The following is a 27,752-nucleotide window of genomic DNA, read 5'->3' on the forward strand; positions in this document are numbered from 1 at the left end:
TTGTCATTTGTCTGTTTGTTTTTTTTTTTGCCTTTGAATGAAAGATTTTTGAAGGCAGGGACTGTGTGTTTGTTTTATGTTTCTTTATTATATCATTAAATATAGTGTCATATCTCAAAGGGAAACTTAGAGAATATTAATTGAATGCAAAAGTCCCATCTCTAGCTTTAATATTTGTTGACTGACAAAATAACTGAGTGAATATTCATGACCAAACCATGAGAAAGCTGCAGTTGCTTTCTTCTTTATTGTACTATAGCTATTTTTGGAAATAATCATTCATCTGAGTGATTGCATTTATGCCAGGTGAGTGTTTTTCAACTTTTTTATATAGCTAATATTTTTTTTAGTCAAGTTGCTGTCAGTCATTTGTTTCTTTCAGTGTTCTCTTTTAAAACCAAGTGTTAAGCCTCCTTTCCTTATTCCTACAAGTCCAGATATTCACTTCCATACTGATCAAGGGACATCAGGTGCTGCTGAAGTAAGAATGACTCCTGCCAAAGTTCCCTCTGAGTAGGGGATAAGGGGTCCTTTATACCAAGCCACGTAAGTGAGCTTTATGTTTGTTTTTGTTACCTCGTAAGTGGTGATATACAAGGCAAAGCTAGAGGTTTAAGCTTTTACTTCTAATATGGATTGCAACATGACAACATCCTCACTGCCACAGGCAGCCTTCAAGGAGCCCCTGATTCCTGCCTTCTGGTATTTATACCCTCTTCCCCGTTGTATGGGACCTTCCCTAGTGGCTCAGATGGTAAAGAATCTGGCAGCAATGCAGGAGACCTGGATTTAATCCCTGGGTCGAGAAGATCCCCTGGAAAAGGGAAAGGCTACCCACTCCAGTATTCTGCTTGGAGAATTCCATAGACAGAGGAGCCTGGCAGGCTACAGTTGATGGGGTTGCAAATAGTCAGATACTATTGGATGACTAACACTTTTCTCATTGTATGAGGATTGTTTTGTCTGTAAACAGAATATGGCAGAAATAGTGTCATGTCACTTGCAAGATTAGCTTATAAAAGACTTCAAGGACCCAGGGAACTCAGACCAAGTTAGAATCTCAGCTAGTTCAAGAAGGAACTGAGGTTGAGACTTAGACCCTGAGCCAAGAAAGCCCAGGTCTTTCTTTCTTGGACCTAAAAAAGTGAGAGAGAGAAAAACCTGGACATAACATAACATAATTAGAAATAAGTAGGAATTTCACTGAAAAATAGTGGAAAAAAGAGAGCACGTAATAAAAAAGAAATTAAATACTGATCCACACTACAACATTGTTGAACCCTAAAGATAAGCTAAGTGAAAGAAGCCAGTCTCAAAAGGCCACATATTGTATGATTCCATTTATATGTCATGTCCAGAATTGGCAAATCTATAGAGACAAAAAGTATTATGACAGTTGCCTAGACTGAAAAGGTTGGGAGTGGGGGAGTTTGGTGTGTAATGGCTTCGTTCAGGGTTTCTTTTAGAAGTGCTGAAAATATTCTAACATTTTTGTGATGATTGTTGCAAATCTCTATAAACATACAAGCCATTGGATTGTACACTTTGAATGTGTGAATTGTATGGCATATGAATTACAGTTGACCCTTGAAAAACACAAGGAGTTGGGGTGCTGACCTCTGTTCCTTCCCCATGCTGGCCCCACCCCACACAGTCAGAAACTTGTGTGTAACTTCATATGTATCTCAATAAAGTTGTTTTTGTACAGAAGAACTATACAAAAAGGTCTTAATGACCTGGATAACAATAATGGTGTGATCACTCACCTAGAAGCAGACATTCTGGAATGTGAAGTCAAGTGGGCCTTAGGAAGCATCACTATGAACAAAGCTAATGAAGATGGTGATGGAATTCCAGTTGAGCTATTTCAAATCCTAAAAGATGATGCTGTGAAAGTGCACTCAGTATGCCAGCAAATTTGGAAAACTTAGCAGTGCCACAGGACTGGAAAAGGTCAGTTTTCATTCCAATCCCAAAGAAGGTGATGCCAAAAAATGTTCAAACTACCACACAATTGCACTCATTTCACATGCTAGTAAAGAAATGCACAAAATCCTTCAAGCTAGGCTTTAGCAGTATGTGAACTGTGAACTTCCAGATGTGCAAGCTGGATTTAGAAGGCAGAGGAACCAGAGATCCAATTGCCAACATCTGTTGGATCATAGAAAAAGCAAGAGAATTCCAGAAAAATATCTACTTCTGCTTCATTGACTATGCTAAAGACTTTGACTGTGTACATCACAACAAACTGGAAAATTCTTAGAGAGATGGGAGTACCAGACTACCTCACCTGCCTCCCGAGAAACCTGTATGCAGGTTAAGAAGCAACAGTTAGAACTGGACATGGAACAATGGACTGGTTCAAAATTGGGAAAGGAGTGTGTCAAGGCTGTATATTGTCACTCTGCTTATTTAACTTATGTGCAGAGTACATCATACAAAATGCCAGGCTGGATGAATCACAAGCTGGAATCAAGATTGCCAGGAGAAATATCAGTAACCTCAGATATGCATATGACACCACCCTTATGGCAGAAAGTGAACAGCAATTAAAAAACCCTCTTGATGAAGGTGAAAGAGGAAAGTGAAAACCTGGCTTAAAACTCAACATTCAAAAAACTAAGATCATGGCATCTAGTCCCATCACTTCATGGAAAATAGATGGGGAAACAATGGAAACAGTGACAGACTTTCTTTTCTTGGGCTCCAAAATCACTGCAGATGGTGACTGCAGCCATGAAATTGAAAGACGCTCCTTTCTCCTTGGAAGAAAAGCAATGACAAACCTGGATAGAGTATTAAAAAGCAGAGATACTACTTTGCCAACAAATGTCTGTCTAGTTAAAGCTATGGTTTTTCCAGTAGTCATGTACGTTGTAAGAGCTGGACAATAAAAAAGGCTAAGTGTTGAAGAAATGATGCGTTTGAACTGTGGTGCTGGAGAAGATGCTTGAGAGTCCCTTGGACTGCAAGGAAATTGAAACTGTCAATCCTAAAGGAAATCAGTCCTGAATATGCATTGGAAGGACTGATGCTTAAGCTGAAACTCCAATCCTTTGGCCACCTGATTAAAAAAGCTGACTCACTGGAAAAGACCCTGAAGCTGGGAAAGATTGAAGGCAGGAGAAGAAGGGGATGGCAGAGGATGAGATGGTTGGAAGGCATCACCAACTCAATGGACTTGAATTTGAACAAACTTCAGAAGATGGTGAAAGACAGGGAAACCTGACCTGCTGCAGTCTATGGGATCGCAAAGAGTCAGACACGACTGAGCAACTGAACAACAACAAAAAGTTGTTTTTAAAAAAAACCTGCACCTTCTCTCATGGACTTTCTCTGTCTTCTATCACTTGTTCTGGAGGAAGCCAGTAGCTAAGTCTTGAAGACACTCAGATGCTCTACCTGTGGAAAGGCTTATGAGGTTTCCAGCCAACAGCCAGTGAGAAACTGAGACCTGCCAATGACTTTGTGAATAATCTTTGCTAATGCTATGGATGGAAAGTGGCATTTTGTTGAAGTTTTAATTTGCACTTTTCTATTATGAGTGATATTCAGCATATTTATTTCTATATTATCTTACCACACTATTAGATAAGTAGAAAGATAGTATAGAATTGCCTGGGTTCAAATCATGGCTAGATTTGGGCTTTGGACAATCATAACTTTTGTAAGCCTGAACAAAATGGGGATAATAATAATATTTACCTCATGGGACTCTAAGAGGTAAGGCATAAAATGTTTAATACATGCAAAACATTTAGAATTGTGCCCAGAACATAGTAAGTACTCAATTTTAACTTTTATTTTTATTACTATATATCTTCAAGTCTCCAATGAACATAGATGAAGATGGTCAAGGCCATATTTAAATCTTCCTGTATTTTAAGTTCAATATTATTATTTTCCTATCTTTTAAGTAAGGTAACTGAATCATAGAGAAGGAAATGTGATTTATTCAGTCATACAGAACTGTCAGGGGACCACATATGTTCAGTTGGTCAGTCATGTCTGACTCTTTGCAACCCCATGGGCTGTAGGACACAAGGCTCCTCTGTCCATGGAATTTTCCAGGCAAGAATTCTGGAATGGGTTGCCATTTCCTCCTCCAGGGGATCTCCCAACCCAGGGATCGATCCCGCATCTCCTGTGTCTCTTGCATTGACATGGGGATTCTTTGCTGCTGAGCCACATGGGAAGCCCATACAAAATTGTCAAAGAACCTCGAGTAAGGCTCAAATCTCTTAGTTCCCCTTCACCTCCTTCTTTTTTACAGATCAGTTATTGGTATTATATTATTATTGATAAGCATTGGAAGCATGGATTACATATTTGGGGGAACAGTTTGAGATGCATCATACATATGACTCTATATTTCTGCTACATTTCATTGGCTGTTAAGGTAGACAACTTTATCACTACTGTGTTCATTGAAAGCCCAGAGTATTTTGAACATATTATGAAGATGGACCATACTCTAAGAAATTCACTTGATCGAAGCCTAATAGATTTCTATGTCTAACTTGAACTAAGTAAAAGATAGGATTACACATTTGAGAAGTACTAAGTTCTAGCTACAACAGAAACACTTAAGAGGGCAAGCAGTTTAGGTCCATAGTCTAAGATGTCTGATTGTAATCTCATTTCTACTCCCATATGCTCAAACAAATTATTCTCAGTGGTAATGTGCTCCCTTGATATGAAAAAAAGTGGCATTCACTAAATTACTTTCATCCTGTCCCACATCTGCTTTAAAAACTGTTTTTCCCCAGTGGCCCATCATAGGGAAAATCTTAATTTCTAACCTTGTCACATAGGATCATTAGTAACTGGCCCCAATAGACCTAAATAATATAGGATTCTTTTGTTGCATATGACAGAAAACGTAACTTAAAATGGCTCATGTTATGGAAACCTATTGGCTAACATAACTGCAAAGACTATGGGTCCATTGGTTTCAGTCATGCTTTGATCCAGGGACTGGGTAGTATCAATGGGACTTATTCCTTCTCTTCATCTCTCGGTTCTTTCTTCTGCTATATTGAATCATGTCCTGTCACAAAGTGCTCCTTTCAGCAGCTCCAAGTTCATAGCATTGTTACTATTAGCAATTTCAGAAGAAAAGACCAGACCGTGTGGCTCCCTTAGTAAAGGTTTATTGTGTCTTATTGCCTATTCCTGAGTCATCTCTACAATTTGAGAACTATGACATTCACTTAACACGTGACTAGTTCTAAGTCACATATTCGCTCCTGAACTGTGCTGTGCTGATGCGCTCAGTTGTGGCTGACTCTTTGCGACCCCATGGACTGTAGCCCTCCAGGTTCCTCTGTTCATGGAATTTTCCAGGCAAGACTACTGGAGTGGGTTGCTACGCAAAATTCATCTAGACAGAAAAGAGGGAGAGAGTGATTTGCAAGAGGAAATTAGGGTCATAATACCAGAAGAAGTTTAAAGGGATGCAGAGCAGCAAAAACAGTTGTCTTCTCTAAGACTTCCTAACTTATTTGTTGCCGTATTTCCCTCTATAAATCTCTGCTCATCTAGGTCAGTCTATTTATTTCTCCTGATACATCATACACATTCTCATCTTTTCCACGCAGAGGGTTATGATCTCCTCCAATTTATCTCTAAGTACCACTCATTTTTAAAATTTATCACAGAGTCTCTCGTGGATCTGTCGATCTTTTCCTCTTGAGAATTCATAGCTAGACTACTCAAGTAAGTATACATGCATGTGTGCTAAATGAATTCAGTTCATCTGACATCTGACTCTTGTGACCCTACGGACCATAGCCTGCCAGGCTCCTCTGTCCATGGGATTCTCCAGGCAAGAATACTGGAGTGGGTTGCCATTTCCTTCCCCAGGGGATATTCCTGACCCAGGGATTGAACCTGCATCTCTCATGTCTCCTGAATTGGCAGGTGGGTTCTTTACCACTAGCGCTACCTGTGAAGCCCAAGTAAGTAAGCTGCTGCTGCTAAGTCGCTTCAGTCGTGTCTGACTCTGTGTGACCCCATAGACAGCAGCCCACCAGGCTCTCCCGTCCCTGGGATTCTCCAGGCAAGAACACTGGAGTGGGTTGCCATTTCCTTCTCCAATGCATGAAAGTGAAAAGTGAAAGAAGTCACTCAGTCGTGTCTGACTCTTAGCGACCCTGTGGACTGCAGCCTACCAGGCTCCTCCATCCATGGGATTTTCCAGGCAAGAGCACTGGAGTGGGGTGCCATTACCTTCTCCAAAGTAAGTATATCAGGATGCAAATAAATCAGAATGATGTTATCATAAGAATAATCTTCAGTTCTGTGTGTGTGTATGTGTGTGTGTGAAATAAGGTGCAAGCTGATAATGGTTAAGTTATGGAACTTGATTATGCATACACATTAGTCTGACATGCTACACAAGGTATAGTAACACATCGCTGTTCTGAGGCATCATAGTTAAGAACTGCTAATTTCTACTACTTACCTGGTTTTTCCTAAGTCTGAGCCTTTGACTCATACTGTATTATTTTTCTAATGTATGCATTTAATATGATTTTAAAACATATCACAAAATTGGAAAATATTACTGAAAAATTCACACCTATATTGCTTTTTAGCTTTTCACATGTCATATCTCAGTCCCAACCAGATTAGGAATTTCTTTGTGCTTTTGTCTGCATTGAATAGGCAGTTAATAAATATTTGTAAATGAATGAATTAAAAGACAAATTCATGATGGGAAATACTACAAAAAATAGTTCTAGATAATTATAGTGGCAATTTAACAGATCTATTAAGGAAAAAAAGAAATCTTCCTATTATTAAACTTGCTGCACTTTGGTGTTCCCATAATGTTTCATTCACACTTTCATTATTGCACTTACAATGTTAGATTATAATTTATCTTTTTAAATAACTGTCTCCTAAACTCTGGGTAGTCAGAGCACAACATCTGAATTGTCTTCCTTTTTGTAATCTTGAGATGTAGTAGGTGTCCAGTTAATGCTGATGGAAAGAATAAATGACAAAATTTGAGATCAAAATACTACTTTTATAACCTGCTAAAAAGAATATATCTCCTTACTCCTTCAGTCTTGAACATATTTTAACTTGATTTTCCTTAAAATCCATTTATAGTATAAGCAATGGGTAAGTCTGGCTGGTTATTTTAGGCTAAGAGACACCGTTGACTATACTTTGATGAGGTAACTATACTCCGAGGTCTAGTCACCAACTGATATTTAGACAGTAGCAACCTGACCCATTCCTGAGCAACGAAATAACACGGTAGCAGTAAAGAGATATTGCTCTGTCACTGAGGTGGTATAATTAGAAGACTCTTTCATTAATCTGAGTATGAGGGCAGAAGACCTGATGAAAGGTAATAGAAGTGATAGAGAAGAAAAGAGGAAACATATTCCGTATATACATTCGTATTACTTTGATTTTGTTTTCTGATCTCAAAGCAATACTTTGATTTTAAACAAGAGTTCCAAGACTATTCAATGGGGAAGAAATAATCTTTTTGGTAAATTGTAATGGAACAACTGGATATCCACATGCAAAGGAATAAAGTTAGACCCCTAGCTCACAGCATATACAAAAATTAATTCAAAATGAATCAAATATAGGGATCATTATATTTAATAAGAGCTAAAACTGAAACTTTTTGAGGAAAAAATGTCAAGCCTTCATGACTTTGGATGTGGCAGTTGTTTCTTAATTATGACATCAGAAGCACAAGTAATATAAGAAAAAAATAGACAATTAGGCTTCATAAGAATGAAAATCTTTTGTGCATCAAAGGACGTTATCAGAAGAGTGAAAAGACAACCCACAGAAGGGGAAAAATATTTGTAAATCATATATCTGATAAGGATTCAGTTCAGTTCAGTTCAGTCGCTCAGTCGTGTCCGACTCTTTGCGACCCCATGAATTGCAGCACGCCAGGCCTCCCTGTCCATCACCAACTCCCAGAGTTCACTCAAACTCACGTCCATCGAGTCTGTGATGCCATCCAGCCATCTCATCTTCTGTCGTCCCCTTCTCCTCCTGCCCCCAATCCCTCCCAGCATCAGAGTCTTTTCCAATGAGTCAACTCTTCGAATGAGGTGGCCAAAGTACTGGAGTTTCAGCTTCAGCATCATTCCTTCCAAAGAACACCCAGGACTGATAAGGATTAGTATCCAGAATATATAAAGAACTCTTACAAATCAACAATAAAAAGACAACTCAATTTAAAAATGGACCAAGAATTTGAATAGACATTTCTCCAAAGATTATATTCAAATGGTCAACAAGAACACAACAAGATGCTCAGCATCATTAGTCATTCAGTTCCGTTCAGTCACTCAGTCATGTCTGACCCTTTGCGACCCTGTGGACTGCAGCACGCCAGGCTCCCCTGTCCATCACCAACTCCCAGAGCTTGTTCAAACTCATGTCTGTCGAGTCAGTGAAGCCATCTTAACTACCTCATCCTCTATCATCCCCTTCTCCTCCTGCCTTCAATCGTTCCCAGCATCAGAGTCTTTTCCAATGAGTCAGCTCTTTGCATCAGGTAGCCAAGGGATTGGAGTGTCAGCTTCAGCATGTCCTTCCAATGAATATTCAGGACTGATTTCCTTTAGGGTTGACTGGTTTGATCTTGCAGTTCAAGGGACTCTCAAGAGTCTTCTCCAAACCACAGTTCAGAAGCATCAATTTTTGGTGCTCAGCTTTCTTTATGGCCCAACTCTCACATCCATACATGACTACTGGAAAAACCAAAGCTTTGACTAGACAGACCTTTGTCAGCCAAGTAATGTCTCTGCTTTTTAATATGCTGTCTAGGTTGGTCATTGCTTTTTTTCTAAGGAGTAAGCGTCTTTTAATTTCATGGCTGCAGTCACCATCTGCAGTGATTTTGGAGCCCAAGAGAAGAAAGTCTGTCACTGTTTCTATTGTTTCCCCATCTATTTGCCATGAAGTGATGGGACTGGATGCCATGATCTTAGTTTTTTGAATGTTGAGTTTTAGGCCAGGTTTTCACTTTCCTCTTTCACCTTCATCAAGAGGCTTTTAAATTCCTGTTCATTTTCTGCCTTAAGGATGGTGTCATCTGCGTATCTGAGGTTACTGATATTTCTCCCAGAAATCTTGCATGATGTACCCTGTATATAGGAGCAACAGTTAGAACTGGACATGGAACAACAGACTGGTTCCAAATAGTAAAAGGAGTACGTCAAGGCTGTATATTGTCACCTTGCTTATTTAACTTATATGCAGAGTACATCATGAGAAACGCTGGGCTGGAAGAAGCACAAGCTGGAATCAAGGTTGCCGGGAGAAATATCACTAACTTCAGATATGCAGATGACACCACCCTTATGGCAGAAAGTGAAGAGGAACTAAAAAGCCTCTTGATGAAAGTGAAAGAGGAGAGTGAAAAAGTTGGCTTAAAACTCAACATTCAGAAAACTGAGATCATGGTATCTGGTCCCATCACTTCATGGAAAATAGATGGGGAAACAGTGGAAACAGTATCAGACTTTATTTTTTTGGGCTCCAGTATCACTGCAGATGGTGACTGCAGCCATGAAGTTAAAAGATGCTTACTCCTTGGAAGGAAAGTTATGACCAACCTAGATAGCATATTCAAAAGCAGAGACATTACTTTGCCAACAAAGGTCCGTCTAGTCAAGGCTATGGTTTTTCCAGAAGTCATATAGGGATGTGAGAGTTGGACTGTGAAGAAAGCTGAACACCAAAGAATTGATGCTTTTGAACTGTGATGTTGGAGAAGACTCTTGAGAGTCCCTTGGACTGCAAGGAGATCCAACCAGTCCATTCTGAAGGAGATCAGTCCTGGGTGTTCTTTGGAAGGATTGATGCTAAAGCTGAAACTCCAGTACTTTGGCCACCTTATGTGAAGAGAAAAGACTCTGATGCTGGGAGGGATTGGGGGCAGGAGGGAAAGGGGATGACAGAGGATGAGATGGCTAGATGGCATCACCGACGTGAGTCTGGGTGAACTCCAGGAGTTGGTGATGGACAGGGAGGCCTGGCATGCTGCAATTCATGGGGTCGAAAAGATTTGGACACGACTGAGTGACTGAACTGAACTAAACTGAACTGAACCCTTTATAAAAGCTAAATAAGCAGGGTGACAATATGCAGCCTTGCATGTGCTGTGCTGTGCTAAGTCGCTTCAGTCATGTTTGACTCTTTGGGACCCCATGGGATGTAGCCTCCCAGGCTCCTCTGTCCATGGAATTCTCTAGACAAGAATACTGGAGTGGGTAGCCATTTCATTTTCCAGGGGATCTTCCCAACCCAGGGATCAAACCTGTGTCTCTTACATCTCCTACACTGGTAGGCAGGTTCTTTACCACTAGTGCCACCTGGGAAGCCTTCAGTCCGTTGTTCCATGTCCAGTTCTAACTGTTGCTTCTTAACCTGCATACAGATTTCTCAGGAGGCAGATAAGGTGGTCTAGTATTCCCATGTCTTTAAGAATTTTCCACAGTTTGCTGTGATCCACACAGTGAGTGGCTTTGGCGTTGTCAATAAAGCAGAAGTAGATGGTTTTCTGGAACTCTCTTGCTTTTTCTATGATCCAGTGAATGTTGGCAATTTGATCTCTGGTTCCTCTGCCTTTTCTAAATCCAGCTTGAACATCTGGAAGTTCTCGGTTCATGTACTGTGGAAGCCTAGCTTGGAAAATTTTGAGCATTACTTTGCCAGCATGTGATATGATTGAAATTGTGCAGTAGTCTGAATGTTCTTTGGCGTTGCCTTTCTTTGGGATTGGGATGAAAACTGACCTTTCCAGTCCTGTGGCCACTGCAGAGTTTTCCAAATTTGCTGGCATATTGAATGTAGCACTTTCACAGAATCATCTTTTAGGATTTGAAATAGCTCAACTGGAATTCCATCACCTCCACTAGCTTTGTTCACAGTGAAGCTTCCTAAGACCCACTTGACTTCGAATTCCAGGATATCTGGCTCTAGGTGAGTAGTCACACTGTCGTGGTTATCTGGGTCATTACTATCTTTTTTGTATAGCTGTTCTGTGTATTCTTGCCACCTCTTCTTAATGTCTTCTGCTTGTGTTAGGTCACTACAATTTCTGTTCTTTATTGTGCCCATCTTTGTATGAAATGTTCCATTGGTATCTCTAATTTTCTCGAAGAGATCTCTAATCTTTCCCATTCTATTGTTTTCCTCAATTTCTTTGCATTGATCACTTAGGAAGTATTTCTTATCTCTCCTTGCTATTCTTTGGAACTCTGAATTCAGATGAATACATCTTTCCTTTTCTCTTTTGCCTTTTGCTTCTCTTCTTTTCTCAGCTATTTGTAAGGCCTCCTCAGGCAACCATTTTGCCTTTTTGCATTTCTTTTTCTTGGGGATGGTCTTGATCACCACATCCTGTACAATGTTCCAAACCTCCATCCATAGTTCTTCAGGCAATCCATCTATCAAATCTAACCCCTTGCATCCATTAGTCACTTCCAATGTATAACCGTAAGGGATTTGATTTATGTCATACTTGAATGGTCTAGTGGTTTTCCCTACTTTCTTCAATTTCAGTCTGAATTTGGCAAAAAGGAATCATTTGGCATTAGTCATTAGGGAAATGAAAATCAAAACCGAAATGAGATACCACTTCATATGTACTAGAATGGTCATTTTAACAACAATGAAAACAATAGAAAATAACAAATGTTGATAAGAATGGGGAGAGATTTGAACTCTATACATTGCTGATGGGAATGCAAAATAGTATAGCCCACTGTAGAAAACAGTTTGGCATTTCCTCAAGAAATTAAATACAGAATTGCCACATGATCTGATAATTGCACCCCTGGATACACGGTGAACCTTTGAACAACACAGGTTTAAGCTGCCATGGTCCACTTATACATGGATTTTCCCTCCAATAAATATGTATTACAACAGAACAGGAACCAAGATTGGTTGAATCTGAGGGTGTGTAATCATGGATATGGAGGGACTGTAAAGATACATGTGAATCTTCACCTGCCTGTGTTATTCAAGGGTCAATTGTATGTCCAAAAGAATTGAAAACAGATGTTCCAGCAAAAACTTGTACCAAAATGTCCATAGCAGCCTAAAAGTGGAAACAACCCAAATGTGCACCAATGAATGACTTAATTAACTAAATGTGTTGGGGCCTCCCAGGTGGCGCTAGTGATAAAGAACCCTCTTGTCAATGTAGGAGACATAAGAGACTTGGGTTCAATCCCTGGGTTGGGAAGCTACCCTGGAGAAGGAAATGACAACCTACTCCAGTATTCTTGCCCGGAAAATCCTATAGACAGAGGAGTCTGGAGGGCTACAGTTCATAGGTTGCAAAGAGTCAGACAGGACTGAAGTGACTTAGCATTAGCCATAGAAAGGAATAATATTCAGTCATATAAAAGGATTAAGTAATAATATATATTACAAATAGATAAGCTTAAGAATATTATGCTAAATGAAGGAAGCTAAGTACAAAGGGCCAAATATTTCTATTTATATGAAATATCTAGAACAGGAAAATCTGAATACTGAGATATATCAGTCTGTATGGTCCAAAAGAGTTAGAAAGCAGCTTAGTGGTTGCCAGGAGCTGAGGGAAGAAGGGACCAGGAAATTACTGCTTAAAGGGGATGAGATTTTTGTTTGGGATGATGAAAAACTAGATGGTCATGATGTTTACACAACATTGTAAATGTAATTGATGGCATTAAATTGTAAACTTTAAATGATTAAAATTGTAAATTGAATGTTGTTTGTATTTTACCACAATAAAAGTGTAATGCCTTACTCTTTGGTCCAGAAATTTCAATTTTAGGAATCTACCCAGAAGAAACAATGGGATGGATATGAAGATACAGTCAAAAGAATGCTCATTGGTGAGTTATTTACAATGTTAAAAAAAGTGGGACCATCCAGAAGTAGAGTGTTGGCTTAGTAAATTATAACATATCCTATTATGGAATATTATGCAGTTATAAAAATCATATTGGAGAATACTTTATAGACATGGAGAAATATTCTGGATAATATGTCAAACAAACAAAAACACAGATCACAGAGCAAATACAAGGATCATCTTTTTAGTAAGAAAAACACTGCAAAAGGACCAGAAAGTTATAAACCAAAAGGTTAACAATAGTTACTTTGGGTATTGAAGTTACAGGTAAATTTTGATAGTGTTCTTTTATTTTTGTGTGTATTTTCTAAGTTTTCTACTCTGAAAATGGATAATTTTTGTAACTTGAAAGAATAAATGAGTGCTATTTACAGCAAGAAAACTATACCAACATCCTTATAAAAATCTGAAAAAAACTTTTTAAAGAAGAAAATAAAAATCTAGTATCCCACTACTTAATGAGAAATTTTATAATTAGCATGTTTTCTTTTGCATGTGCTAGTGCTTACTTTCACACTCACTCTGTGTGTATGTGATATATATGAATTAGTAAATCCATATAGTTATAGAGTATGTTAATTACTTTAGTTACTACATATCAATAACTATAAATTAATATTTTATATAAAAGAACTATATGACCATTGTAAAAATTTTAATGGTTATTGAAGTACTTTATAAAAGTCTACTGTTCCCCTAGTCTTTCTCCAATCCTACTCTAAACAATTACCAACATTGATATCATTCCAGAAAATTTTGATCATAAATATCATATATACATTATATATAAATCTATCTTATTCTTTTTAATAGCTGTCAGAGTTCTACACTGTGTAAATTTTTTAAAATTTATTTATTTTTAATTGAAGGATAATTGCTTTACAATATCATATTGCTTTCTGCCATACATCAGCATGAATCAGCCACAGGTATACATATGTACCCTCCGTTTTGAACCTCCCTCCCACCTCCCACCTCCCACCCCTTCCCACCCCTCTAGATTGTTATAGAGTCCCGGTGTGAATTCCCTGAGTCATTGGCTATCTATTTTTACATATGGTAGTGTTCCACATTGTATGAATTTACCATAATATATTTAACCAGTCTTGTTATGATGGACATTTGGTTACTTCCAAGATTTTTTTTTTAATGGCTATTAGAACAATGGTCGGAGAAGGCAATGGCAACTTTCCAGTACTCTTGCCTGGAAAGTCCCATGGACAGAGGAGCCTGGTAGACTGCAGTCCATGGGGTCCCGAAGAGTCAGACACGACTGAGCGACTTCACTTTCACTTTTCACTTTTCAGTTTCATGCATTGGAGAAGGAAATGGCAACCCACTCCAGTGTTCTTGCCTGGAAAATCCCAGGGACGGTGGAGCCTGGTGAGCTGCCGTCTGTGGGGTTGCACAGAGTCGGACACGACTGAAGCGACTTAGTAGTAGTAGTAGTAGAACAATGGTGGAGAAGGCAATGGCCCCCACTCCAGTACTCTTGCCTGGAAAATCCCATGGGCGGAGGAGCCTGGTAGACTGCAGTCCATGGGGTCGCTAAGAGTCAGACACGACTGAGCGACTTCCCTTTCACTTTTCACTTTAACGCATTGGAGAAAGAAATGGCAACCCACTCCAGTGTTCCTGCCTGGAGAATCCCAGGGACCAGGGAGCCTATAGAGTCTATAGAGTCGCACAGAATCAGACAGGACTGAAGCGACTTAGCAGCTTAGCAGCAGCAGAACAATGGTAATGGAGCTCCTCTGTTCATATATATCTGCATGCTTATCATAGTATTTCTCCAGATGCACATGATATTTTAAAGGCAGAAGCGATAAGACTTGTTGACAGGTTTGTTAAGAAGCCTGATTTTTTCAATTCAGTCAAGAGTTGAATTACACATTAATTCATACACAACAAAATTTATAAAACTCTGAATTACAAACTAGGATGCCAATTTGGAAAGTTATAGTAAGAGGTATATCTGTTTGAAACTAGAAATCCATTCTCCAAAATACCCCTTCTCTTGGTTATGAATCATCCAATGACCAGAAAGTTGCTTCAAAAACTGAGTATTATACAATAAGGAGGTGAAATGCACTAAGTGGATTTTTCTTGAGCTGTGAAGGTTTGAGTCATCCTTCTTCACTGAACTATCTATCTGTCACACTGATTGCAAAACTCCACCATTTAGCTAGGTGCTTTTACTCTTAGTGCTGAAAGCTCATTGACATATTCTTACTTAACAGTTCTAACAACAACTCTGTAATGAATTTATCCTTGTTTATCATGTCAGTTTTCACTATTTGGGGTTCCCTCTCATTTTGAGACCAGTAGCCCTCTGTTCACTGGTTTGTTTCTTTAGATGAAATTCTGTGCAGTGTTCATATCAAGCTACTTTTTTCTTTTCCCTAGTTCTTTAAGTTTCCAAAGAGGCTGAGGAAAGATAAAGGAGCATCACTCCTTCTTCCTTTTCTCCTTTTTAGTTGGTCTTCATACATTTCATCTCAAATGAAGAAGTCAACCGACTGGAACCATCAGGCTTCCCACCCATTAAGCAGTGACCAGGGGGAGGAAAAGAGGGCAGTTTCAGCTTTTAGGGGCCTTTAGCTCAAATTTCTACAAGAATGGTAGAGGAAGAGGGTGGCCATTTCGGTCTTGAATGATTGTATTCTCCTGGGCTAAACCTATAAATATTAAACCCCAATTTTATGGTGGTAAATGCCACCAAATTGAATTGCTTTTAAAACTACACATAACCCTGGCAAATATAATTTCAGCCCTTTTCTCACACTGCAGTATCCTTTTACTTACGCCATACTTTGACAGAGAAAGAATGGAACAAGCTTCATTTTGATTCATGAATGTTGTTTTTATTCTAAATGCCCCATGTGAGGGGAATGCAAATGGACACAAGATATATGCAAATTCACTTGCATACCCAGAGAAGGCAAATGAGGCTTAGTTCTTAGATTCCTTGATCAGGCTCCCTGGGTGAGAAGGGCTAAGGAAAGAGGTGTCTGTAAGAGAATTACAGAGAACGTCATGTTTGAGAAGAGAGAGGAGAGATGTTGGCTGCCATACAGCTCCCAGCATTCCAGAACCTGCATATAAAAGTGAGTGCAGCTGCCAAGGCAAGAGAAGGAGCTCAATGAAAGAACGGCCTTCACTGGCGTGAGGGCGCCCAAGGCACAGAATGCACACAGCAGGATAAAATGGAGTCTCCAACTTTTCTGCTTTAAGTCTTGACCCCAAATCCCTGCATATGTCTTTAAACCACTGACTATCTCTTACTGCCTCCTTCCTCTCTCTTTTTAAACCCAAGCCAAGACTAGGGTGCAGTAAGGCAAAACATATAAGAGGAGTCCCCAAAATCAGTAATCAAAATAAACAATGTTTTAGTGTAGTATTTTTTAAAATTCAAAATTAATGCAAAATATCTATGTTGAACAAAATTCCAGTTTTTAAATGAAGACAGAATGCTATTGAGCAGTTTTGTGACCTTGCCTCAATCATCCTGATGGGCATGATAAAGGACAGAAACATAAGACCTAACAGACGCAGACCTAACATCCGGTCCCATCACTTCATGGCAAATAGATGGGGAAACAATGGAAACAGTGACAGACTTTCTTTTCTTGGGCTCCAAAATCACTGCAGATGGTGACTGCAGCCATGAAATTAAAAGGCAATTGCTCCTTGGAAGAAAAACTATGACAAACCTAGACAGAATATTAAAAAGCAGAGATATTACTTTGCCGACAAAGGTCTGTCTAGTCAAAGCTATGGTTTTTCCAGTAGTCATGTATAAATGTCAGAGTTGGACCATAAAGAAAGCTGAGCACAGAAGAATTGATGCTTTTGAACTGTGGTTTGAAGAAGACTCTTGAGAGTCCCTTGGACTGCAAGGAGATCCAACCAGTCAATCCTAAAGGAAATCAATCCTGAATATTCATTGGAAAGACTGATGCTAAAGCTGATGCTCCAATCCTTTGGCCTCCTGCTCTTCACATCAGGTGTGAGGAGCCGACTCATTGGAAAAGATCCTGATGCTGGGAAAGATTGAAGGTGGGATGAGAAGGGGATGACAGAGGATAAGATGGTTGGATGGCTTCACCGACTTGATGGACATGAGTTTGAGCAAGCTTCGGGGGTTGGTGATGGACAGGGAAGCCTGCTGAGCTGCAGTCCATGGGGTCTTAAGGAGTTGGACACGACCGAGTGACTGAACTGAACTGAACAGAGGCAGAAGAGATTAAGAAGTGGCAAGAACACACAGAAGAACTGTATAAAAAAGGTCTCAATGACTGGGAAAACCATGATGTGTAATCACTTACATAGAGCCAGATATCCTGGAGTGTGAAGTCAAGTGGTCCATAAGAAGCTTTACTACCTACTAATAAAGCTAGCAGAGGTAATGGGATTCCAGCTGAGTTATTTCAAATCCTAAAAGATGATGCTGTGAAAGTGCTGCACTCAATATGTCAGCAAATTTGGGAAACTCAGCAGTGGCCACAGGACTGAAAAAGATCAGTTTTAATTCCAATCCCAAAGAAGGGCAGTGCCAAAGAATGTTCAAACTACCGGATAAATCTGCTCATTTTGCATGCTAGTAAGGTAATGCTCAAAATCATTCAAGCTAGGCTTCAGCAGTACATGAACTTCCAGATGTTCAAGCTGGATTTAGAAAAGGCAGAGGAACCAGAGATCAAGTTGTCAACATTCATTGAATCAGAGAGAAACCAAGGGATTTCCAGAAAAAATCTACTTCTGCTTCATCAACTATGCTGAAGCCTTTGACTATGAATCACAACAAACTAGAAAGTTCTTCAAGAGATGGGAACACCAGACCACCTTACCTGTCTCCTGAGAAACATGTATGCGGGTCAAGAAACAACATTTAGAACTGGACATGAAACAACAGACTGGTTCAAAATTGGGAAAGGAGTATGTCAAGGCTGTATATGGTCACCCTGTTTATTTAACTTATATACAGAGTGAAAGTGAAAGTGAAAGTCGCTCAGTCGTGTCCGACTCTCTGCAACCCCATGGACTATACAGTCCATGAAATTCTCTCGGCCAGAATACTGGATTGGGTAGCCTTTCCCTTCTCCAGGGGATCTTCCCAACCCAGGGATTAAACCCAGGTCTCCCGTGCTGCAGGCAGATTCTTTACCAGCTGAGCCACAAAAGAAGTGCAAGAATACTGGAGTGGGTAGCCTATCCCTTCTCCAGCAGATCTTCCTGACCCAGGAATCGAACTGGGGTCTCCTGCATTGCAGGCAGATTCTTTACCAACTGAGTTAAGAGTACATCATGCAAAATGCCGGGCTGGATGAATCACAAGATGGAATCAGGACTGCCAGGAGAAATACCAACAACCTCAGATATGCAGATGATACCAATGAGAGTTGGACTGTGAAGAAAACTGAGCGCCGAAGAATTGATGCTTTCAAACTGTGGTGTTGGAGAAGACTCTTGAGAGTCCCTTGGACTGCAAGGAGATCCAACCAGTCCATTCTGAAGGAGATCAGCCCTGGGATTTCTTTGGAAGGAATGATGCTAAAGCTGAAACTCCAGTACTTTGGCCACCTCATGTGAAGAGTTGACTCATTGGAAAAGACTCTGATGCTGGGAGGGATTGGGGGCAGGAGGAGAAGGGGACGACAGAGGATGAGATGGCTGGATGGCATCACTGACTCAATGGACGTGAGTCTGAGTGAACTCCAGGAGTTGGTGATGGACAAGGAGGCCTGGCGTGCTGCGATTCATGGGATTGCAAAGAGTCAGACATGACTGAGTAATTGAACTGAACTGAACTGAACGGCAGAAAGTTAATAGGAACTAAAGAGCCCCTTCATGAGGATGAAAAAGGGGAGTAAAAAAGCTGGCTTAAAGCTCAACATTCAAAAACTAAGATCATGGCATCTAGTCCCATCACTTCATGGCAAATAGAAGGGGAAACAGGCTCCAAAATCACTGTGGACTGTGACTATAGTCATGAAATCAAAAGATGCTTGCTCTTCAGAAGAAAAGCTATGAAAAACCTAGACAGTGTATTAAAAAGCAGAGACATCACTTTGCTGACAAAGTCCATATAGTCAAAGCTACGGTTTATCCACTAGTCATGTATGTAAGTGAGAGTTGGATTATAAAGAAGGCTGAGCGCCAAAGAATTGATGCTTTTGAATCATGGTGCTAGAGAAGACTCTTGAGAGTCCCTTGGATGGAAAGGAGATCAACCCAGTCAATCCTAAAGGAAATAAACCCTGAATATGTATTGGGAGGACTGATGCTGAAGCTGAAAACTCCAATATTTTGGCCACCTGATGCGAAGAACTGACTCATTGGAAAAGACCCTGATGCTGGCAAAAGGAGAAGAGGATGAGATGGTTAGATAGCATTACTGACTCAGTGGACATGAATCTGAGGAAACTCCACAAGATAGTGAAGGACAAGGAAGCCTGGTGTGCTGTAGTCCATTGGGTCACAAAGAATCAGACATGGGTGAGTAACTGAATAACATCACCCTGAAACTGACCTTGGTTCCAATAAAACTTTATTGGCAAAGCAGGTGTCTAGTTGTAGCTTGCCAATTTGATTTTTTAGACTATTGAATTAAAGTATTATTTATCTTCATGATTGAGTTTTTTGGCACCTCTTAAATCTGGTGCTCAAGGCAAGTGTCAGTCAGTCAGTTCAGTTGCTCAGTCATGTCTGACTGTTTGCAACCCCATGGACTGCAGCACGCCAGGCGTCCCTGTCTATCGCCAACTACCAGAGTTTACTCAAACTCATGTCTACTGAGTCAGTGATGCCATCCAACCATCTCATCCTCTGTTGTCTCCTTCTTCTCCTGCCTTCTATCTTTCCCAGCAACAGGGTCTTTTCAAATGAGTCAGTTCTTCACATCAGGTGGCCAAAGTATTGGAGTTTCAGCTTCAGCATCAGTCCTTACAATGAATATTCAGGATTGATTTCCTTTAGGGTGGACTCCTTGCAGTCCAAGGGACTCTCAAGAGTCTTCTCCAACACCAGAGTTCAAAAGCATCAATTCTTCAGCCCTCAGCTTTCCTTATCGTCCAACTCTCACATCCATACATGACTACTGGAAAAACCATAGCTTTGACCAGATGGACCTTTGTTGCAAAGTAATGTCTCTGATTTTGAATATGCTGTCTAGGTTGGTCATAACTTTTCTTCCAAGGAGCAAGTGTCTTTTAATTTCATGGCTGCAGTCACCATCTGCAGTGATTTTGGAGCTCCCCCAAAATAAAGTCCCTCACTGTTTCCACTGTTTCCTGATCTATTTGCCATGAAGTGATGGGACCAGATGCCATGATCTTAGTTTTCTGAATGTTGAGCTTTAAGCCAACTTTTTCACTCTCCTCTTTCACTTTTATCAAGAGGCTCTTTAGTTCTTCACTTTCTGCCATAAGGGTGGTGTCATCTGCATATCTGAGGTTATTGATATTTCTCCTGGCAATCTTGATTCCAGCTTGTGCTTCATCCACCCAGAATTTCTCATGATGTACTCTGCATATAAGTTAAATAAGCAGGATGACAATATACAGCCTTGACACACTCCTTTTCCTATTTGGAACCAGTCCATTGTTCTTTCTGATCTGCACACAGATTTCTCAAGAGGCAGGTCAGGAGGTCTGGTATTCCCATCTCTTCAAAATTTTCCACTGTTTGTTGTGGTCCACACAATCAAAGGCTTTGGCATAGTCAATAAAGCAGAAATAGATGTTTTTCTGGAACTCCCTTGCTTTTTCAATGATCCATCGGATGTTGGCAATTTTATCTCTGGTTCCTCTGCCTTTTCTAAACTCAGCTTGAACATCTGGAAGTTCACAGTTCACATACTGGTGAAGCCTGAATTGGAGAATTTTGAGCATTACTTTACTAGTGTGTGAGATGAGTGCAACTGTGCGGCAGTTGGAGCATTCTTTGGCATTGCCTTTCTTTGGGATTGGAATGAAAACTGACCTTTTCCAGTCCTGTGGTCACTGCTGAGTTTTCCAAATTTGCTGGCATATTGAGTGCAGCACTTTCACAGCATCATCTTTTAGTATCACTCACCCTGCTCTAGTTATAGCCTTGTTTCAATCCCTCCTCTTCTTTTTAAACTTTATGACAATTGTTTGCAAATAAGCTCCTTTCTGGACTTGGCTCAATATAATGAGACCTGGGAATATGCAGGATGTGCTGGATTTTGCAGAGAGCTTTTTCTCACTCTACCTACCCTCTTTGCCTTCTTTCTTTGAAATGAGTTCCCTGGCAGAGCATTCTTGATTGTCCTTTTCTCTCCTCTTGTTTGCTTCATGTTTCTTTTTCCAAGTACCATCTCCTAAATTTCTTGGTCTCAGCTTTCCAAGTTCTGTCATCTCAAAAAGCACCTCAATTCTTGTACTAATTTTAGACAACTAGGATGAAAGAGAAATTTGCTCTGCTTGTGAGAAATTTGCTTGTGCTTGAATCATGTCCATGCCCAGGGTAGACTAAGATGATTTTCTTAGAAGAGTGGACAGTGTGTATATGCCATGACACCGGCATGTTAGACTATCCTTGAGATACTGTGTTTATAAAAGAAAAATTATTACTTTTCTTTACTTCGGGTGGCCTTCACATTTATATTCCATTCTAGGTTTGTACAATAGACTGACATCATACTCTAATTACAATAGAGTAACTGAAGCTAAGTCGCTTCAGTTGTGTCCGAATCTTTATAATCCTGTGGACTCTATGTAGCCTGCCGAGCTCCTCTGTCCATGGGATTCTTCAGGCAAGAATACTAGAGTGGGTTGCCATGCCCTCCTCCAGGGGATCTTCCCAACAAAGGGATTGAACTCGTATCTCTTATGTCTCCTGCATTGACAGATGGGTTCTTTACTACTAGAGCCATCTGGGAAGCCTGGAGTAACATCATACATATTTTAAAATTATGTACATTAAAATACGCACAATGAAAGAAAGGAGGAAAGAAGAGAGAGGAGAGAAAATTTACATTTTGAAGGTAAAGCTCAGCCATTCTAAATGTGGATACGCCCCAGAGGGAGCACGGGAAGGGAGAGGTGAATCTATCATTTCCTTACAAAGCTGTGTCTATCGAAATGTACTTCATGAGCAATTTTAAGGCATTTTGGAGTAGTTTGTCTATGTTTAGTTTTTTCCTTACTTGTTGATTTAGAAACCAACCCCCCATTAGAGTCTATTCTACCAAAAGCAATGAATGATTATTACTATTGTGTTTTGTCAGAGTGTTTTTCAATTGTTTAACTCATTTGAATTCTCTTTACCCAATCAAACTGATCATCTTTGAAAGAAAATGTGAGGTCATAGTTATCACACAATATTGCACTTAAACTTTTCTCCTCAGGGTTTGCAGCAGAGGTAGATCAAGGCTGTGGGCTCCATAGGTTGACTTGCCAGGTTCAAACTCTAACTCTGCCACTTATTACTGAGTGACTTTGTGTAAGTTACTGCACTCAGTTGTTTTTTTTCTCTCATCTGTAGCATGAGGATAATGCTAAACCTAACCCCTTAGGGTTATTGAAAGGATTAAATGAAATAATGCAGATAATGTGCTTTGCCCAGTACCCGGTGTTTAGTAGGAATTCAGTAAATCTTAGCTGTGATGATAATAGTTTGGGATTGCATGACTGCATGGTGACCCTGCAGTTTGAGGAGTTGCCACTAAAAATAGTGACTTCTGACTATGGTGGTAAGATCCAGTCAGGCTTTCTTCTAACAGACATGTGGTAGCATATCATTCCAGTAAGTTATGAGTTTTTTTTTTTTTCATAATATTATGTTTACTAAGTTTACAGACCTGTCCTAAGGACCACGAAGAAAATGTGATATACTTGGAGCAAAATGGTATAAAATAAACTTAAGTAAAGTCTGGGTCCCTTTTTAATTTCCACTAACAGTAACTACATTTTAGTTCCTTGTCCTATTTCCAGGTGTTAATGAAAGATAATCTTCCATCATTAACAAACTTGCTTTGCGTGTTTAAAACACTAGCCTTGGCACTGGTGCTCACAGGTCTTAGCAGCTTGGCAAAAAGACCATAAGAGCAGTTTCCTCCTATTTTCAGTTTTCTTATTCTCTTCCCTAGTGGGTGCTCAGTCCTCATTCTAGAATTTCTTAGGGGGAAAAAAAAATCTCATCACCCTTCCGATTATTTTATTTTTCTTCTCTTGGCAAAAACTTACAGGGTAAGATAAAAAAAGAATTGTGACCATATTGTGCACATACCCTTTTCTAATCAGGGGTTTCCTTGGTAGTTGGTTTTGCAGCCTTCAGCTGAGAAATTCCCCAGCTTCTACAACTCCTTTCTAATCATTGCTTAATGTCATTAAAATTTGATTCTCTAGAGCAGAGGCTGGCAAACTATGGCCCACAACCCTGATGCCTGTGTTTGTAAATAAAGTTTTATTGGAACACAGCCACGCACATTTGTTTACCTATTGTGTGTGGCTGCCCTCCTGCTATAACAGCAGAGTGGGGTAGTTGCCATGGAGACCAGATGGTTCAAAAGCCTAAAATATTGACTGTCTCGCCCTTCCAGAGAGTTTGCAGACCCGCTGCTCTAGAGCATCTATAGCCTTCAGTTTGTATTAATTATTTATTGTCAAATAACAAATTACCCCAAAATTCAGCAGGTTAAGGCAAGAGATATTATTTCCCAGTTATCTGTGGGTCAAGAATACAGGAGTGGCTTTAACAGGGTGGTTCTATGTCAGGGTTTCTCATGAAGTTGCAGTTAAGACATCAGCCAAGACTCCAGCAATCTGAAGGCTTGACTGGAGCCGAAGGCTGGAGCTTCCAAGAGGGTTTCCTCACGTGGCCATTAGTAGAAGGCCCGGTTCCTTGCTAGTTGCTGGCAGGAGGTATCAGTTCCTTACCACGTGGACCTCTGCACAGGGTTACTTGAGTGTCCTCACAACATAGCAATCAACTTTCTTCCAGCAAGTGATCTGAGGGCAAGGAGAAGACTGTAACATCTTTTATGGTCTAGTGTCAGGATTCACACACCCTTATTTGCATATTATTCTATTTATTAGAAGGAAGTTACTAAGTTCAGTCCATACTCAGAAGAAAATTAAGCTTCATCTTTTATTTTTAGTTATTTATTTTTTGGAGCTTTGAGGTATTTTATGATAAAAAGCTGGTACCCATGTACACAAATGAATAAGAACTTAAAATTCATCATACATTTACTTCATTTTCTAGCTTGAGTTTCTAGTAAATCTTTAGTTTCATTGATTTTGACTGCTATCTAAGGAGATCCTGTCTTGTCTGGGTGATTTAAATGCACAATTCATTGATGAGCATCTCTTATTTTTTCTTTATTGGCAGTAGGACTTAAACCTAGTATTAATGCTGCTTCCCATTTTGTCACTTTGCATTCAAACTCATCTCTGTAATGGTCACTAGTAAAGGCAGACTTGGATAGACTGTGAAAAATCTGTTTTACTTGAGAGTCCATATGCCTCACGGCTTGCAAAACATAACAACCTGCACAATGGTCAGTCTAACTGCTACCACTATATTGGCCATAGTTCCAGCTCAGCTCCCCTGCTTCCTCAGAGACTGTGGTTCATTCCAGCCAGAGGCCACAGCCACCAATTCCACACCTCTATCAGAAAGCAACGTGGCCACCACCAGCAAGCACAAATTGCCCACACATGGGTGCCCCAGGGATTCAGCTTCATCTAGTAAAGGAAAACATATAAAAGAATTTAAGGACATATTTTCAAACCACCATCCTTAATTCCAATCCATTTTTTTTCCTGTGAATCTTGGACTTTTTTTTATTTTTAATTGGAGGATAATTGCTTTACAGTGTTGCGTTGGTTTCTGCCATACAATAACGTGAATCAACTATAAGTACACATATGTCCCCTCCCTCTTGAACCTATCTCCAATTACCCCCCATCCCTCTAGGTAGTCACAGGGCACCACCAACCCCTTTTTTAAGGAGTTGTGTTTTTTTTAAGGCCTACAAGAGGATTAAACTTTTCCTGTAAAGGACCAGTTAGTAAATATTTTTGGCTTTGTGGGGTATAAGATCTTTGTTACAACTGTTCAGCTCTGTATAAGGAAAGTAGCCTAGGGACTTTCTCTGGTGGTCCAGTGGCTAAGACTCCACGCTCCCGATGCAGGGGGCCTGGGTTCCATCTCTGGTTGGAGAACTAGATCTCACATGCCACAATTAAGAGTTCACATGCCACCACTCAAAATCCCTCGTGCTGCAACAAAGATTCAAGATCCCCAGTGCCAAAACTAAGACCCGGCACTTCGCTGCACCCAGATAAATAAATAAGCATTTTTTTAAAAAAGGAAAGTAAACTAGACAATAGATAAATGAATGGGCATGTCTGTGTTCTAATTAAATTTTATTTACAAAAATAGGCAAGGAGTTGGATTTGGCTGATGGGCTGTAGTTTGCCATCCTCTGGTCCAGAAGATTCTTCTTCAAGAACACAAACCAAAAAGTTGACTCATGTGGCAGACATTTTTTTTTTCATTTTATTCTTCTATTTTTTAAAAAATATGGAACACTTCATGAATTTGCATGTCATCCTTGCCCGGGGGGGCCATGCTAATCTCTGTAGCCTTTCAATTTTAGTATATATGCTGCTGAAGTGAGCACGAAGACATACAATTTTAAGCTGGGGATCTGTGCATCTTGGACCCTTCTCAACCAAGTCATAAACTCCTCCAGGATAAAAATCATGACATATAGTTCTTTTTATTCTCCTTCAGCATTCAATAAGGTTCTGAGCATGTAGTTGCTATCTGATTAATAATTGTTTATCATTTAATGGATTCATAGTATTCTATTATATGACTATTCTATAATACTTAAGTAATTCTTACTACTCTTTGTTGGTACAAACACTCTGCAGTAAATATGGTTCTGCATGCATATTTGTACACACATATGAGTATATTCTAGGACAGATTCCTAGAAGTATAATTAATTGAAAGATGAAAGTGAAGTCGCTCAAGTCAAAGATCATGTGTACTCTTAATATGACAAAAAAGAATTTCAAATTAATGTTAGTGTGTATTTTATTTCATATAATAAATGCACAATATTTCAGGACAAAATAAAGATCTATAAGGTGCTTTGAACTTTATAGACTTGTATTTCCTATGCGATCTTCATAGAAACCTGTTAAGCTCTTTCTATGTCAAGTAGTACAATTGAATGCTGATGACCAATGTATATTGTTAGGTGGTGTTTATAGATCATAGAGCAGGCAGAAATGAAATGTTTCCTATTTTCATGTTTTCAGAGAACCTCATAGAACTTTTAGACTTCCCAGAACATAACATTGAAATTGCCACTAGCACTGCCCTTGCTACATCAAAATTCCTTTCCTGAAAGTCCTTAAAACACAAATCTATTCAGGAGACAGTATATCCCCTCATCTCCCTATCACGTCAGTGTATCCTATGGAAAGGGCCAAAGGATTGGCCTTGCATCAATGGACCATGAAAGGATGACATTTTAAAAAGTCATTTTCAATTAAAAGAACTTGAAGAGGAGAAGAAGGGACCAAATTGTATTGAGTGCTTACTAAGTATCAGATTCTTTAACAGGAAGTTAAAGTGAATATTATTAATCTGTCTTTCAGAGATGAAGAAATACGCTCCAGAGGATCTATTGACTTTATTGACCAGTCAAGATTAATTTGAATTGAGATCTTTCTAACACCAAAGTTGTGTCCACTATATGATGCTCCCGCCCAGTATGCTCAGAGTGTATTGATATTCTCACGCTACAAACATACAAGACCTCAGACCACTGATTTCCTGAGCCTGGCCTTATGACACAAATCAGCTTCAGGAAAATTTCAGCCTTTGCTCTGTCCAAGAATAAAGCAGGAGCTGTCCATCTGAAAGCAGACTGTTCAGCAGGTAAAAGGAAGCCAGCAGAAAATAGGGTAACCAGAAGTAGTTACCTTGACCTAGAGTGGAGAGAAATGGAATGACTTAATTTAGTCATATTGTCTCGTCATTATGCTAATTAGAGGAAATAAAAAAGGAAGAGAAGGCAAATGGAAAGGAAAAGAATGGTGGTTAGGGGAATACCTGAGAGAAATAAACTGATTGCTATTTATGGTTCCAATGAGGTAAAACCAAAACCGAAACTTCTTTGCACTGCCTGTTTATGACTTGACTTTGGGGGGAAAATTATTTTACTGTATTTCAGCTTGTCTACCTAATAAATATTGGAAACAAACTTTACAATTTTATAACTACTTCTCTCCCTGTGCTTGGAGATTGTTCCTGGATTGTATTTCTTCCAAATACAGAATATAAATGAACATATATATTATAATATAATAAAATAGCTAGAGTCAAATTTCACTCATGTGGACTCTAAATTCAGAATTTATTTTAAAAAAATCAGTCATAGGTTGCGCTGAAATTTATGTTATTGGGAGTATAGATTTTTAAAAAAACAATGAAGTCATTGAAAAACACAAGTGGTGATTGTCAACTCATTTAAGAGAATTAATTACCTGTAAATAATGTAACACCTATTGTATATTTACTGCTTCTGTCTGAATTCAGGACAAAAAAAAGTTGAATTTATTCAGTAAAGAAATTCTTGTTTATATGGCATTCCACAACTGAATTAACCCCTAAGGGGCTACTATGAAAAGTGATTGTGAAAGTTGCTTAGTCATATCCGACTCTTTGTGACCCCATGGACTATACAGTCCATGGAATTCTCCAGGCCAGAATACTGAAGTGGGTAACCTTTCCCTTCTCCAAGGGATCTCCCCAAGCCAGGGATTGAACCCAGGTTTCCCGCTTTGCAGGAAGATTC

General features: G+C 39.6%; 1 long non-coding RNA gene, 1 other non-coding gene and 1 pseudogene across 2 annotated transcripts in view; 1 reads left to right on the forward strand and 2 right to left on the reverse strand.

The window, feature by feature from the left end:
- LOC113895285 overlaps positions 1-27,274 on the forward strand; it is a 43,251-nt gene extending 15,977 nt beyond the window's left edge. The window contains exons 2-3 of the long non-coding RNA XR_003511806.1: positions 12,809-12,884; positions 26,551-27,274. This is a non-coding gene — a long non-coding RNA (uncharacterized LOC113895285). The remainder of the gene's footprint in view (positions 1-12,808; positions 12,885-26,550) is intronic.
- Positions 24,126-24,463, reverse strand: LOC113895284 (annotated as a pseudogene).
- On the reverse strand, positions 25,454-25,559 carry LOC113896699. The gene has a single exon (XR_003512078.1). It is a non-coding gene; the product is annotated as a U6 spliceosomal RNA (small nuclear RNA).
- Positions 27,275-27,752: the final 478 nt, after the last annotated feature.

This window comes from Bos indicus x Bos taurus, chromosome 7 (assembly GCF_003369695.1).
Source record: "Bos indicus x Bos taurus breed Angus x Brahman F1 hybrid chromosome 7, Bos_hybrid_MaternalHap_v2.0, whole genome shotgun sequence".
In the NCBI taxonomy this organism is placed as follows: Eukaryota; Metazoa; Chordata; class Mammalia; order Artiodactyla; family Bovidae; genus Bos; species Bos indicus x Bos taurus.